The sequence below is a fragment of the Rattus norvegicus genome, chromosome 5, assembly GCF_036323735.1.
Source record: "Rattus norvegicus strain BN/NHsdMcwi chromosome 5, GRCr8, whole genome shotgun sequence".
NCBI lineage: Eukaryota > Metazoa > Chordata > Mammalia > Rodentia > Muridae > Rattus > Rattus norvegicus.
The window spans coordinates 74,663,425-74,680,544 of NC_086023.1; the positions used below are offsets into that span (position 1 = coordinate 74,663,425).

Genomic DNA, 17,120 nt, shown 5'->3' on the forward strand with positions numbered 1-17,120 from the left:
CCAAGAGGAACTCTTGTCTTGCAAAACAAAAACAGAACAGAACAAAATCAGACAAAAGTGAACGGCTAGCAGCTCATTCAGCTTAGTTAGCAGCAAGACTCCAACACAGGTCTGGAGAAGAGAGCTGGTGCTCAGCCAACCTCAGCACATCCCCCTCCAGGTTAGCTCAGCCAGGCCTTTCTTAGTATCTGGACACTGCTAGACTCTGATGATATGACCATTTGGTAGACACTACATCAATTTTCAGTGAGTTCACCTCATCTCACTAGAAAAGAAAACAGAAAATAATAGATGAGTTAAATATTACTTGGTCAATATTCTGATCAGACTAATTGTCTTAATTAGGGTTTCCATGGCTGTGAAAAGACACCATGACCAAGGCAACTCTTATAAAGGACATTTAATTGGCACTGTCTTACAGGTTCAGAGATTCAGTCTACTACCACCAAAGCAGGAGCACCACAGCATCCAGGAGGTATGGAGCAGGAGGAGTTGAAACTTCTACATCTTCATCTGAAGGTTGCTAGGAGAAGACTGGCTTGCAGGAATCTAGGACAAGGGTCTTAAAGCCCATACCCACAGTGACACACTTCCTCCAACAAGGCCATACCTCCTAATAGTTTGTTGCTGGGCCAAACATATTCAAATCACCACAATGAGCCAGTGTAGAAGGATCCCATCTCAGGCCGAGAGCCTTTTGCAAAAGGGACTGCCATGATTGTGCTATGTCAGAAACAGCAGAGGCAAACACATTTTATTTTTCTACCATGTCAGACTTCACTGAAGGACAATCAATTTACAAGGTACAGTGGTTTCCCTGGCAGAAATTTGTGTAGTAGAACCCCTTCCCTTGATAGCTCTCAACAAGGTAAATAAAAGTTCTTTTATTCCAATCCTAATTACTAATATTAACTCTCAGATCACACATTGCACATCACACTATAAATCTTTCTCTTTGGGTTTATATCTCTATCTCTATTTATATCTATATAATTTATATCTATGTATCTATATCGGTAAGTTATAAGGTGTTACCTGGGGGCCTGAGAGGCAGAAGTTGATGAAGCTGCAGAGTCTGTGGGAATAATGTTACAAATGTGGCAGGAGGTCTCCTGGAAATGCAGCTGCTGCCTTAGAATCAAGCTGCAGGCTCAGAGATGAGCTGCAGAAGTGGGGTGCTGTGGAGGCTGCAGAGGAGAAGGCCAAGACCATGTGCAAATGAACAAACTGATGAACTGATGGGTAGCAGGCCCAGATATGTAGATATGTAGATATAAAAGAACAGCAACTCTGGGGGTTGGGGATTTAGCTCAGTGGTAGAGCGCTTGCCTAGCAAGCGCAAGGCCCTGGGTTCGGTCCCCAGCTCCGAAAAAAAAGAGAAGAAAAAAAAAAAAAAAAAAAGAACAGCAACTCTAGGAGGCAGAGTCAACAGTGGAAACTGAGTCACACTGGAGCCCCTGTGAAAGTTAGGACTTCTCTACCTGTCGGTCCCTTGATGTACACTCCCACGATCAGATGATAAGTCATCGGACCATTCCCACGGCTGTGTTACAAGCCCTTTCTATAGTCTTTCATCAATCTGGTGTATCTGATAAATTTCCATGCCCGGCTTTGCTTATAAAATGTTTAAGCATCTGTATGGCCCATAGTCCCAATTTACTCAGATAAATGTACAGGGTGATGCCAGTTCTACTCTTAGAAAAAAGCTATCAGTCGGTGTCTTAATGGTTCTGGATACATGATGTTGTTCACATGTTCAATATGATGCGGAGTCATCTTCTATCCTCAAAATAGAGTCAGGAGCCTCTTGTTAAAAACACTGCCTTTGGGGCTGGGGATTTAGCTCAGTGGTAGAGCGCTTGCCTAAGAAGCACAAGGCCCTGGGTTCGGTCCCCAGCTCCGAAAAAAAGACCAAAAAAAAAAAAAAAAAAACTGCCTTTTACCAGGTGATGGTGGTAGCTTACCCCTTTAATTTTAGCACTCAGGAGGCAGAGGTAGTTGGATCTCTGAGTTCAAGGCCAGCCTGATCTACAGAGCAAGTTCTAGGACAGCCAGGCCTACATAGAGAAACTCTGCTTCAAAAAAACCAAAATAATGTCTTTTTAGGGAAAGGCATAGTCTAACCAACCACTGTTGGACATAATATAACTTAGGGCAGGGATCCTTAGGCTCAGCAGTAATGCTAAAGTCATTATGGTTTGAATGACAGGCAGCCCCAAGCCAAAGCTTCCTGCACACCACCACCTGGTCTTCAAAGCATTCCCTATACAAACCAATGGCTCCATCATCTATCTACTCAATGACTAGAGCTTGACACTTATAAAACCAAATACCCATCTGTAACACGGCAAGCATTCACTACATGATCTCAAATCTGAGTACTCTTTACATCTCAAGATTTCTTAACTAGGTGAACAAGGTCCTCTTATCTAGTCTCCCTGCCCCATGTCTTACTTCATTCTTTACATTGCGACCACACCATCCTTAAATAGAACAAATAAGCCTTGAGCTATCTCGGTTAAAAGTCCTTGAGAGACCTGCCTTGGCTTTCTCTTGATACAAAGTTCTTGACCATCCTGGTTTCACAGGTTTCTTTCTTATGTAAAATCTTCAACTGAATTCCTCTATCTGGTGCTGCAAACTACTGCTTTTTCCTAAAAATTCAGTGCAATACCATTGTTTCAAGAAAATACTCTCTGACACCTCATTCTGATAGCAATGACCCCAGGGCACCTTGTCTTTAACCCAAATGTTTTCTGTGTTTCTCTACTCACTGCTGTAAATGTGTCTTTTCACTGAGTCACTACTCTTAGGGAAACAGTGACTTACCCCATTGGAATTCGAGGCACCAGGCACCAGGCACCAGGCACCAGGCACCAGGCACCAGGCACCAGGCACCAGGCACCAGGCACCAGGCACCAGGCACCAGGCACAGAACAGAAGCACTTTGGGCCTGGGGTTATAGCTCATTTAGTGGGATGTTTGCCTAGCATACACAAAGCCCTGAATTCCATCCTCACAGAAACTCAAAGATAAACTGGGCATATTGGCACATACCTAGAATCCTAACACTAAAGAAGACTAAAAATGCAACATCAGCTCTGGCTATCGAGAGAGTTCAACACCAGCCTGGAATACATGAGACATTGGGGAGAAGCACAAGATAGTTTTAAGGAGCAGGAACAATTTGCTCAAAGTCATTGTGCTTGATTAAATTAGGATACACTAAACGACAAAGGGTGTCATGGCACCATAAAGAGGACAGGAAACTTTCTCTGGAAAGATAGAAATATTTTAGGTTTTCAAGTCAAGGGGCGAAATCAAGGATAGCCACTTTGGCATCTTGTTTAATCATTCAGCATGCAACTACCATTAGATATCAAAGCCACTCTTCTCTGTGGTTTTAGAAGGTCAAATTTGGTTACTGGCCTGTAGTTTGTCAACATTTGTCACAGAAGATGAACAGACAGGGCCCACTAGGAAGGAAGAAACAGTGGTCTGGTCATGAAAAGCAACAAATAATGAGGGAATAGTCTAGATCTAGTTCTGTAACTGCTGGTGAGTCACCAGAGTGAAGCAGAAGTAACTGGATCTTATATCTTATGAAGGCACAACTCACTGACACACAGAGGGGCCTTTGATTCATCTGAGCAAGTAAAATACCATCCATGTAGTTACCAGCTTCCTCCCCCAACACATGGCATCTCAAATCCATTCCAAATCCTCTTCTTTCCCAAGTACAGGATTCCTGGAGAAACCCAGAGCTATGATCTCTTTAGTCTTTGTACAGCAATCAGGAGCCTTGGATTCCACAGGACTCTCCTAGCAGACAACTTTCCTTATCTTTCCCAAGGACAATGGAAGGGTCATGTGGGAGCAGGGGAGCAGAGGCCATGAGGAACCTTTGCTGTAGATCTGCAGATCCTGTTCTACCTGGGTCTTGGGACAATGGTTATTTATCTGACCTTTATTTCCACATCAGCCCACCTCCCACACATACTTCCAAAACAGGTCTCAAATCACTCTGGAGATAAGCCAAAGAGGAAGTAAGCTTGGCCCAGTCAGGGTTCCAGCACTCTTCAGATAGCAAAACAAAGAGGACAAAGGCTGATGAAATTACCTCAAACAATGAAAGCAGGATATCTCCAGTGAGATCGTGGCCCAGACTAAGACAGTAATGTCTGAGAATAAAATAGGCAACTGAGTCAGAAGGCTTTCTGGAATGAATGGAAGAGTCTTAGAAGCTAAATCATAATTAGAAGCTAAATCCTAAAAACAAAGACTGCATTTTCCAAATGTCCGCCTGAGTTAAATGGAGCTCTGCTTTTAAGGCTTCTTTTGACTCAATGGGGGCAACTCAAGAATGACTTCCTCGACACTAACTTCTGCGTGGTCGCACCCACCCTTCTTCTGTGCACTGAACTTTCCTTTTCTCTGCAGGAAAGCAAGCTCGAACCTGATGGCTCAGATGGTGGCTGTCAAAGTTCATTGCTGGCATGCTGGCCCTATGTTTTTAAGCAACTTTCTAAAGGAGAAAACGGTTTCTAGATCCAGCCCATTTGTACCTCACTACAGGGAGAGACAAATTAGTCATTTAAATGTCCAGTGCTCATTGCAATAGCTCTGCCTCATTAAAAGCTCAGCATCCAGCCGTAGTCCTAAGCCTTCAACCAATCACCTTGGGTTCTGGGAACAAGAAGCTATGATAAGCCCTATGGTAAGGAGCTCAACCCATCACAAACCCCAGTGATGAGTAAATGAGGAAAATTATTTATGGTGTTGAGACTGAACACTGGAGCCCAGCTAATTTTATGGGAACTGTATCATCCTCTCTAGCAATTAACACCTTTTGAGACACCTTGCAGAACCAGAACTAAGATAACGATCAACCTGACCACACCTTAATCAGATTGCTTAATTATTCGTGCCTCTTGTCCCAGCCCTAAATTCTTCTATTGCAGCCTAAAGTTCAGTTTGGTGCTTGGGAAATGGACTTAGAGTCACTGAATCTCTTCTCAAGTTGGCCGTGCCGCTTAAATCTCTTTGCATCAATAACCGTATCTTCGTTCGTTGGCTTTGGTCTGTGGTGCTAGCCACAGAACCATTGAACCTGAGATACCATGCATGTAACCCAGGTGCTCCATTATTGAGCCGCACCTTGCAGCCCTTGATCATTTTTTCTAATCGATGCATTGAGACTCATGGCCAAAGCCAAGTATGTTGGCAATCTTAGAACAAGAGCTTTGGCCCTGAAACTCCCATAACAGAACTATCTACAGTTGTCCCAGAATAAGCTGCCCTATTCCTGTTAGTGGGCAGCTGTGTCAGATAAAATATTCCATCAAGTAGCTATGTCTTCAAGGGTCTTCTAGGTCAGACCCTCATGTTTTAACTTTTAATGACAAATTTGTAATAGGTGTTCCGAATAAAGATTTACGCTTAAGGATATGAATTGGGTGGACTGCATACACTGTTGTAAATATGGCCAGTTGTCATCTACATTTGGTGACTCTGCTGACCTGAAGAGGACTCTACTCTAGAAAGAAACCTTTCTTTCATCTTTTACAAGAATACAATGGCTGTCATGTTTAGTGTTCAGAAACAAAGGGTTCTGGAGCAGAAAGATATATTATAGAACATCTATAAAGGAGAATTTATGGATAACCACTTAGTGACATATTTTGAGGTCTGCTGATTAAGAAGAGGTACAGTGTCAGAGGCAGACTCCAGGACTAATAATCACCCCAGTATGTCCAACACTGCTGACTCAGCTACGGAGACAGGGAGGAGCAGTGCTCGGAGCCCATAGAAAACCCCAGATTTATTATTTTTAGTTTATGCATAATGAGCGTTTGCCTGCATGCATGTATATGTACCACATGAGGGCCTAGTGCTTGTGGAAGTCAGAAGAGGGCATCAGATCCCTTGGAATGAGTTACAGATGGTCATGAGTCACCATGTATATGATGGGAATGGGACCCAGCACCTCTGGAAGAGCAGCCAGTGCTCTTAGTCACTGAGCCATCTCTCCTGCCCAAATCTCGCAATCTTTCAATTTTGTAAAAATGATATAGTCGGTAGAAGCCACACTTTCAGTTTTGGTGGTTTCCTGGGCTAAGGTTATATGACACAATCCTGTCTTTTTGCTGGACTGGGTAAACTAGGCATCTGTTCCACCAGAAATGTGGTCAGGCAGTGACCAAACAAGCCTTCCTCTATAGCGTTCTGTGTTGTTAAACTATGATGTTATTTTGGAGAATGGGTACATTTTAAACCTAGAACCTTATATTTATTGATTAAAAAAATTAACACTCCCTACCTCTCTGTCTCTGTCTGTCTCTATCTCTGTCTCTCTGTCTCTGTCTGTCTCTATCTCTGTCTCTCTGTCTCTGTCTGTCTCTGACTCTGTCTCTCTGTCTCTGTCTCTCTGTCTCTGTCTCTGTCTCTCTGTCTCTGTCTCTGCCTCTCTCTGTCTCTATCTCTCTGCCTCTCTCTGTCTCTGTCTCTCTGTCTCTGTCTCTGTCTGTCTCTGTCTCTGTCTCTCTGTCTCTGTCTGTCTCTGTCTCTGTCTCTCTGTCTCTGTCTCTGTCTCTGTCTCTCTGTCTCTGTCTCTGTCTCTGTCTCTGTCTCTCTGTCTCTGTCTCTGTCTCTCTGTCTCTGTCTCTGTCTCTGTCTCTGTCTCTCTGTCTCTGTCTCTGTCTCTCTGTCTCTGTCTCTGTCTCTGTCTCTCTCTCTCTGTCTCTGTCTCTGTCTCTGTCTCTGTCTCTCTGTCTCTGTCTCTGTCTCTGTTTCTGTCTCTGTCTGTCTCTGTCTCTGTCTCTGTCTCTGTCTCTGTCTGTCTCTGTCTCTGTCTCTGTCTCTGTCTCTCTGTCTCTGTCTCTGTCTCTCTGTCTCTGTCTCTGTCTGTCTCTGTCTCTGTCTCTGTCTCTGTCTGTCTCTCTCTCTCTCACACACACACTGTATTTTGCTAATTTTTATCCTCATTATTCTCTCTTATCACCATTTCTTCTTCCGAACCCCTAGTTTTTCCCCAACAGCCTTCCACTTCCATGCCTGTGTTGTGTGGCTCAGTAGGGTTGCTCACATAATCTCAGGGGCTGCTTACTGAAGCATGGGCAAGTTCCTTGTGACTACACAGGTCTTAACTAATATACCTTACCCACTGTGCCTCTCAGTGTCACCAGATGATAGGATAAAGGTGCTTTCAGCATGTCCTTTTTCCAGGGTCATTCTTCCAGATGTCAACAAATTCTGAAAGCAGTTCACAGAGAAGACCATAAATAATCAGAAATGGACACCAATCCTCAGGTTCCCTAGATGTGACAGCTGTTCAGTGCGTCAGTCTCTCTTGTAGAACAGCCCTTCGCTTCTGCTTGGCAGACTTACCCATAAGGCTGTTCTCTTGAGACAGTTTCCTTAGGTCAGATCTCACGACAATAGACTATTTCATTTAACTACCATGACTTCCAGGGCCACTTGCTTCCTGCATATGAGAGTCTAAATATCTTTCCTGTGTGTGCCCCACTTTGCACAGGACCACTTCACATCAAGGTGCTCCTTATGTCATAGCCTGGGATCACAGCGTGAGTAGAAACTGTAAATGTGAACTCTCCCGGACAAAGTCCCTAATAGCAGACTCACAGTGTGGCTAGGACAAAGTGGCCCAAAGTCTCATTTAGTTTTGCAACATTGCTTTCCCCTAACTGAGCGCCATCCCTATGAACCCTGAGCTTTTAGACCAGGTGAGACACAAATCTAGCTACTACCTTGGGTGAACCTCCCAGCTAGCCCTCTCCCCAAACACATCAAACCATAAGGGCACCAAATGGTTTCTCTGCATGGGAAAGAAGCTAAACTTTTGCACTGGACACATTCATTTTGGTGTGGTAGAGAGAGAGACGCCCATCAACATAATAGGTAGAGATTTAAGAGTTCTGTTTAACACTGGCAAGTAGGTATTAGTCAAGGGTTGAGTCTGCATAGGCAGAATCTGACCACCTTACACTTATGAAGGTATCTAAGCCTCCCAATAATAAGCCTAAGCTATGTGCTCTTTTTCTTCTCTGTTTGTATATGAGAAGACTGAGGCACAGAGAGCCAGGGATTGGCCCCATGGGTAGAGTACTTGCCGAGCACATGCCAAGCCCTGATATTCCCACACTGCATAAACTGGCTGGAGTGCCAAATGTCTATCATCCCAGTAGATACAGAAACAGCAGGATTACAAAGAAATTCATGGCTTCAGAGGAAGTTCAAGTCTAACCTGTTCACCACCCCCAGATTCCCCCCAAAATAAGGTGTACGGGACTTTGGCAGGTAGTAAATGGGTGGATGAACTGCTGGCTCCCAAGCCTCTGATTCCTAACCTTCATGTGGCTCCTAGAACTGTATTTCATCTTCTATCATTCAGTCCTCATAAGTACAACAGCCTCATTTTATAAAGAAGATGTCAATCACAGAGTTAGTAGCCCACTGAGGACATTTCAGCTACCTCTCTCCGGGCTCAGACCCTTGCTGCAGAGGACGTAGATTCATTTCTCACAAGTTTTCAAACCTAGGAAGATGAGAAAAGGGGGAAGTGAAAGAGTTATTCAGAAGAGAAGGCCAAGTAGATATTTAGGGGACATTTAAATTAATGAAGTATTTCTTTCTCACACGTTATTGATCTGAAGTTGCATCCTGTGTTTCTTGATGTGCTTTGTTCATTTAAACACATGGAAACGTGGCAGACTGAAACAAACTGGGAACCATTAACCCATTGAAAATGAAACCCTTAGGGAGTTTTATACAAACAGTTAAAAAAGCTGTGACACCATTTCTTCTCTTTGGTTAGACGGCTTTGCCGAAGGTCCATGTATGTGTTGGCCATTTGGAAGGAAGTATTTTGGCCCAACTCTGCAGCTTCCCTGGCCCAGCCACAAAGGGAGGCACGCTCTTCAGAGCTCCTGCTATCCGTCAATGGGCTGTGCTTTTAGACTCAGGCTTTTAGAGCCACCCCACCGGGGAAGGGCAATTGTTCCTCCTGATCCCGAGGGAAGACATCAGTTTGGCTGTGACAGTCCCCTGAATCATACACATAATTGTTCAGGGGGAAGTATTATAGGACCAATAAAAAGAAATCTATGCTGTATTATTTGGCAGGTTCCAACTGACTGGATGTAAAATAAAACAAAACAACAACAAAAAAAAAGAGAAATTACATACTTGAATCAAAATTAGAGCATTTAACATTTCTATTTCTTTCAGACATTTTAATCTATTTCTCCACCAGGACAGCTAATGGTTGTCTTAAAAGCTTTTGCCACTTTTCTACCTCATTTTCCGATGCCTATTTTCTTCAGCTAGTCCTTCTCCAAACCCGTGTTCATTTTGTTCTTAGGATTTATTGCCAAGGATACAGTTCTTTGAGTAATTTAGGAATTATCTGAAGAATTATTAGAGGATTTAAGTCGTCATATTGTGGTATTAATTTACCAAGAGATCCGTGAAGACTCTTTTTGTTTTGTTTTGTTTTGTTTTTATGAATGTCTATCGGTGAGAAAATTTTGAGGAAAAAACTGATCGAAGTCTCAATATTAAAAATAACTAATAGTAAGAAAGATGGAAAAACATATCACACAGTTATGAAAAAGCCCACTCATACCATAAAACATATATTACATTCATATCAGACAAAGCCCCAGACAGTGCTGAGCCTTTATTTCTGCCCCCTAAAACATCCTATTTTTCATCGTCATGTACATATACATGATGTGTGAGCTGATCTAAAGAAGGTATGACATACTCTTTGTTCAATGCCCTTCTATTTACAGTCCTGTCCAAATACTAATTACACTGCCCTTTGGTCTGAAGCATAATAATAACAACTATTTGGGTTTTAAAAGTCATATTTAATATCAGAAAAGCAGTCTTTTAAGCATTTCCTTGTGTTAGCTACTGCTGCATGAGCCAGATGGTCTTAATTTAACAGCCAACCGTGACACGGAGGAGCACACAGAAGCTTAGCCAAAGACTTTGCTGACTCTCCTTCTCTCTCGTGCACATTCACACGCTTTTGTCTACAGTGTATCGTGGGCAGCATCTGCTTTGCTCATAAATCACACCCACAATGATCAGGGAATAGGAATTGTTTGCAATGGAGCATTTCAATAATTTGTAGAGAAATGCCAAGGAAGAGTTCAGAAGGCATGTTCAAGGACTTTCAAAGGAGAGCCTGAACTGTGAGAAAAGCAGAGAGTGACCTTCCTATCGGTGCATAGGATAGACAGGGACACCTCATGGATGAGTGATAGGGCAGAGGCTGAGAATGAAGTCTGAACTTGGCATTCAAGTTGAGATGAATGACCAGGCAATCCTTTTGCCCTGTGTTCCTTACACAGTCTTCAGTGAAGACCACATGGTTCACAAACACTGTTGTAATCAGATCATCCTCTGGGGCTGGAGGGGTGGTCAGAGAAGGAGGCAAGGAAAGACTAATGTGTTGGTTAAATGTCCCCGCCAGCGGGGACCCAGTTATTCAGGGTCCCGAAGAGGCTTTCTACCTGTGGGCCAAATGAGGGTGAAGAGAAGGAGACCAAGCAAGATTCTATTGTCAAGGTCTCATTTATTGGGATGAACGTTACAGCTTTTAAGGCTTTCAGGTAGGGGGAGTGTCCTTTGTGAAACACAGAGGAGGGGGAGATGAGGATATAGGCAGTGATAGCTGGTCAGGCGATGAGGTCAGGTGGTGGAGACACCGGGTGTAGACTGAGGAGATAACTGATTTTTGCTTAGGCTGAAGCATCCCGTGAATGTTATCTTCCTGTGCTGTAAATTCATGGGAGAGTCTCTTAGAGGAGTATGTGTGGCCAAGAGTCACGTAGCTACTTTGAGCTATACACTTACAAAATGGCCAGGCCCAAATCCAATATGGCTCACTACAGTTAAATTCTCATGGAACCAAACGAGGCATCACAGTAACTCCAGTCAATGGGTTTGGAATTCTGTGTTGCAGCTCTTTTAGAAGGTAACCCTTCTACACTCAACCCCCATTGCTTCCTGTGTAGCTCACAATGAAAATGTGTTATGGAGTATAAGTAGAAAACACAAACAAACCAAACAGTAGTAAGACACTAGTTTTTCAGACTCCCAGTGGATGAACTGTGTCAGCATTCAACACTGACTGCAGACAAGTCAGTTCACCCCTCTGAAAGTCCTGTTCCATATAGGCAATTGAAGGTTTTATCCAAACCAGCAATGAACAGTCCATGGCCAGAGAAATGCACAAAAAGGATCTTCCTTGTGTGGTCACTTATTAGGTTATAGCATCTTTGTTATAATTTAAACATCAAGTCAGAAAACTGCTTTTTGCTGCAATTTCTCTAATATATACTGAAAACAATTTTTAAGTTAACACTTAAAATGTGTTCATTGTTACAGGTAATAAATTACTAGATTATATATTTTTCTTCTCATTTTGAGTGATGGGAAATTTGCCAGCTTTTTGGTCAATGGGCTCTTGTACAAAATAGAAACTTATTGTTCCTGAGGATACGACTTTAAAGTTCTTTGGAGCCCCATGACTGCTCTCTTTAGTTGCTTTTCTAAGTGATATGTACCCAGTTCATCTTAATTAACTTACAGCAATTCTGTACATTAGCTAGAAATCAGGGACTGATCGCATAGTGCCTTGAAAGAATTGTCCTGACAGTTTGTTCACTGTAACAAGCCACTCCCCTGCCTCTTACTAATAACTATTTAAGGTACTAAGAGTAAAAGAAGGCAGTTAGCAAGGGCTTCCCTTTTTGGTTTCAATTCCATTTTTTTGTTGTTGATGTAGTTGTTGTTGTCATTGGGGTGGGGTTTCAAGTAGCCCAGGCTGGCCTCACATTTTCTGTGGGGCTGGGGATGAGCACATACCCCAGATCCTTCTCCTTTTGCTTCTACCTCCAAAGCACTGGGGTTGCAGGGAACATTGCTACACCCTACTCCTGTCTCACTTCTAAGGACTATGCTTGCTCTTTGAGCTTTCCCCATGGATTCCAAATCTCCCATGAAAAGAGCAAATCTCCAAAGAGCCAAACAACAATGTTGGTAACCTAGAAAAGAGAGCTGCTTCCCTCATGCTATGCCCATTGCTCTTCCTGCCTCCATGTTTTTCTGCTCACCATTCATACTAAGCCTAGTCACTGTGATCTTTACCCAAAGCCTGGCTCTGTGGCTCTTCCTGTGGATAGACCTTCAAGGTCTGCCCAACACCTGAGATGTTTCCCCTGTACCAATCATATCATGTCAATTATATTTCAGTCATATCTCATGCATATTAATATGCTAGAGATGCCATAACAATGTCACAGAGATGACTTATACAACAGAAATTTATTTCTTCTTGGTTCTAGAGGCTAAAAGTCCAAAATTGCAGGCTTGGTTGCTTCTCGCGCCTCTGTCCTTAGCTAGCAGATAGCTGTCTTCTTACTGGTCCTGATATTGGATCCTGTCATAAGCCTGAGGCTTTAGTATGTACAACTCCCACCACCACCCACCACCCCTGCCTCCTGCCCTCACAGAATGATGTCATTGGCTCTGCTGAGCTCGGATACCCATCCCCCACTTGCACTTGATTCACATTCCCCTCATGACTGAATGGCCCTCTCTGTCCCTTTATGTTCCTAGTGATCTCCTTTCTAAGAGAGGCTCCCTGTGTTATAACCACACATTCTCTTCTCTACATCTTTGGTGACAGAGACTTGTTTAATATATACAATTGTTGATGTTTCATTACCTTTCTGAAACTATAAGCTTCCCAAAGCATAGAACCAAGTCTCTTTCATCTACTTTCAAGCCCACTATTGCAAAGGGCTCCATTCTAGTAAAGGAATAGTCAGTCGGACCACTCCACTGTGGGATGTCACTGTTTATTGACATATAGGTAGCTTTGAATTCTACCTCCTGTAACTCAAGATAGAGTGACTGTAAGCCACAGTGGCAATATTCCTCTGTGTATGCCCAAATGCATGCACATGCAGAACATACATCTTCATGATGACACTGTGTAGTCAGAATGCTTACCTTTTAGCGAAACAAATACTTTTCCTTACAAGGAAGCAATAGAAGGGAATCTCTCTCCGTGTTGGCACCAATGTTCATTTCCTGGGCTAGTATAACAAACTACCACAAACTAGGTGACCTGAAACAACAGAAATTTATCCATTCATATTTTAGGAGCTCAGTTCAGAAGGTAATATCCTCCCTCAAAATCAGGCAGTCTAACCTTTTGACATCATGGCAAGATGTTCTCATTGTTCTCTATAAAGCTCATGCTTAAGAACCTTGAGTTACAAAGCAAAATCTCATATTGTTTTAGGTGAACTGATGATTTTTGTAGTGGGCTGCCTTTGTAGCCATTCACTCAGCTGCATGCCTTACCTCTTGTGGCTTCTAGTGGTTTCCAGAAATCTCGAGAGTTTGTTGGCTTGCATATGTGATGGATGGTTAGTCTTAATAGTCAATTTAACACAATCTGGAATTATCTGGGAAGTGTATCATTGAGGGATTTTCTAGATTAGGTTCATTTCTAGGCATGTCTGTAGGGGATTATCTTGATTCTATTAGTTGAGGTGGGGAAACCCACCCAACTTGGGTGGCAACATTCCCTAGGCAGGGGATCCTAAACTATATAGGAGTAGACAAGTGAGTCCAATCATGTATGCATTGCTCTCTTTGTTCTTAATTATTGTTGCAAGGTGACAGTGACCAGGTCTCTCAGACTCTTGATGCTGTGATTAATATACTATGATAGACTGTAATTTAGAACTATGAACTGAAGTAAACTCCTGTTTCCCTAAGATTGTTTCTGTCAGGGTATTTTATCACAACTGGAAATGAAACTAAAGCAAGATGGGTGTGTTAGTCAGGGTTTCTATTCCTCACAAACATCATGACCAAGAAGCAAGTTGGGGAGGAAAGGGTTTATTCAGCTCACACTTCCACATTGCTGTTCATCACCAAAGGAAGTCAGGACTGGAACTCATACAGGTCAGGAAGCAGGAGCTGATGCAGAGGCCACGGAGTGATGTTACTTCCTGGCTTGCTTCTCCTGGCTTGTGTAGCCTGCTCTCTTATAGAACCCAAGACCACCAGTCCAGGGACAGCACCACCCACAATGGGCTGTTTCCTCCCCACTTGATCACTACTTGAGAAAGTGCCTTATAGGTAGATCTAATGAAAGCATTTCCACAACTGAGGCTCCTTTTTCTGTGATAATTCCAGTTTGTGTCAAGTTGGCACACGAAACAAGCCAGTACAATGGGTCATCCCAATCCCATCCATAACTGGCGTCATTTCTACCTGTCTCCCTTTTCTGCCTCTTCTCTGTAAGGACACCAGTTACACTGGACTGTAAGGTTGCTCTAATCTAGCATGGCTTCATTTTGTCTTGGTCATGACTGCAAATATGCTACTTTTAAGTAAGGTCACATTCACCAGTGCTGGAACATAGTGTTTCAACACAACTTTTTGGAGATGAAGCTCAAAACCGAGCCTCTTGTCCAGCAGATAAGTGAGTGCCTCAACTGATGACTCCCTCCACTCTTTAGCAGAGAGACAACAGAAACTTCAAAGTCCTTGAAAAAGAACCGAGAGTCCCTTAAGAAAACTAACTTACCACAAAAAGTATATGTAACTGTAGTAAAAATATATTAACATAGAACTTAGCAACTCAACCACTTCTGGGTTCAGGTTCACTGCATTAAACACATTCATTCACACAGCTCCGTAACTGCCACAAACCACCTTCGTTTTCCTTTTTTCTTTTGCAAGCCAAAAGTCAAATCATTGATTGGCCCTAGTGATAGGACCTTCAGAATAGATTGGTATCATAAGCTGCTGGTGCAATTAAGAAGACTTTTACATTGTTTATCCCAGAATGTGACTCAAATCCCTCATTTGACTGACGAAAGTATTGCCTAAGCAAAGTGACTTGACTGGGGTCCTTTGGGGGATGTTTGTGACAAACCCTCATGGGAAGTATTATTGGCCCCATTTGAAAGTACAAGTCAATGAGCGTAGTGCTACAAATATTTGTTCACAGTGCTTATTGCTTATCTATGCCAGACACTGCTTTACGTGTGTACCTTAGCTGCATCTCTCACATCAATCATAAATGTAGGCATTTAATATCAGGAAATATCTCTGGGAGCACATTTTTCTGTTGTTGTTTTGAGACTGGCTCTAATGTAGCCCAGGGTGGCTTAGACATTATTTTGGAGCTGGAGATGACCTTGAATTTATAATCCTACTGCTTCTACTTCCAAGGGCTGAGGTTGCAAGCCTTCATCACTACTCCTAGCTTAGGCAGTGCTTGGGCTGGACTCAAGGCTTTGTGTGTTCTAGACAAAGGCCTCTACTTACTGAGCTACATCCTCAGAGCTTATTTCAAGTTTTATTTAAAAAAAAAAAAACTTGACCTAATGATTTGTGGGCATGAGGTGGGGGCAGGGTGGTAACTCATGCATGGATACATGTGGAAGTCAGAGGAAAACATGCTAGAGTTGGTTCATTCCTTCACAGTTATGTCATTAGGTCTGACAGCAAGCAAACCTTCTGACTGAGCCATCTCTGCAGCCCTCTTAGAGCTCATTCTGAATTCCCAACACAGACTCTATCTTTCAGTCTTATGATCACATATCCAATTGCTAACTAGGAGTTTCCTCTCAGATGCTGTACTGGCATAATCCTTAAGCATGCGATGTTAGCTATCTTCCACTCTCAGTGCTTCTCTTTACTCCATGCCCTCCCTCTTCCCATGTGCTGCCCTCCCTCTTCCCATGTGCTGCCCTCCCCCCGCTTCTCTCTTCTTTCTCCACTAACATCCATCCACTTTTTTTTTTTAAACCTCTGCATTAGTGAGACTTGGCAGGGGAGTAACACAAATCAGCTACAGGAAGAATTCTCAGTGCTTTCAGAGCTGGATCACAGGATATTTTGGGACTATATAAGAACTCACTAAAGACTTAACAACAGTCTCTGATGACCATGACCTTCAGGCCATATGAAGAATTACCATGGAAGAATAGTGCCTAAAAATTTGGGACAGATTCCTCAAAAGACTGACATTCATGTTAGGGAGCCTACTCTATGGTGTTGGGCAAGTGAGTAGAGAGGGGAGTGGATTGGTGGCTGGGGTTAGACCACTCTGATTGTAAGGAGCTGACCGAATAGGAAAACAGGGAGATAAACGTTGCTGCCACAGGTACCTGAGTTTGGTTCACAGATTGGATAAACTGGTATTAGAGGTCCAAAGTCACAGTGAGCATTTTAGCAGCTAGTGTTGTCTAGCACAGGAATGAGAAGTGAATACAAGTAGAGAAGTGAATACATTTACCCAAATGACTAGTATGCTTCTCTTCAGTGAAAATATAATACAAATACAAAAATACAATACACATGAGAATAGGGATCATGCACCTCTTAGTTAGGGTTACTATTGCCATGTGAAACATCATGACCAAATGCAACTTGGAAAGGAAAGGGTTTATTTGACTTATATTTCCATATCACTGTTCATCATTAAGGAAAGTTAGGACAGGAACAGGGCAGAAACCTGGAGGCAGGACGTGGTGTAGAGGCCATGGAGGGAGGCTGCTCCCATCCTGGGCTCTATTAAAAAGCAGGCCTAGCAATTAAGAAATTGCCTCACAGGCTTACCTATAGTCAGATCTCATAGGGATATTTTTTTTTTCAGATGCGGTTCTCATCTCTCAGATGATTCCAGTTTATGTTGGCTTCACATAAAATTAGCTGGTCCAGTGTGTATTTTGTTTCTTTCTAAAGCCCTACTTCTTGGCACAGGTAGGCAACCAAGATTATTTGCTGGCTATAAGAATGGAAAAATAAAGGAGGGAAGTAATGAAGAAGGATAAAAGGCGAAGGAGTGAAAAATATATGAAGGAATTATATTATATTATTAAATTATATTTAGCTGGACTGGAAAGACTTCTGGGATCCATTAGTAATGTCTGTCATGAATGTATCTAGGATTGATTAGCAATGTCTGTCATGGCATAGGAGTGTCATAAACTTAGAACTGCACTGTTAAAAGTATAGTAACTACTTCTCAGGTTTGGTGGCAGTGGAAGGAAGTG

General features: G+C 42.7%; 1 protein-coding gene and 1 non-coding gene across 2 annotated transcripts in view; one reads left to right on the forward strand and one right to left on the reverse strand.

The window, feature by feature from the left end:
- Positions 1 to 17,120, reverse strand: part of LOC120103069 (40S ribosomal protein S18-like) — a 462,039-nt gene that overhangs the window by 14,379 nt on the left and 430,540 nt on the right. The window lies entirely within an intron of this gene.
- Trnal-aag10 (transfer RNA leucine (anticodon AAG) 10) lies at positions 1,825 to 1,905 on the forward strand. Its single transcript has one exon. It is a non-coding gene; the product is annotated as a tRNA-Leu (tRNA).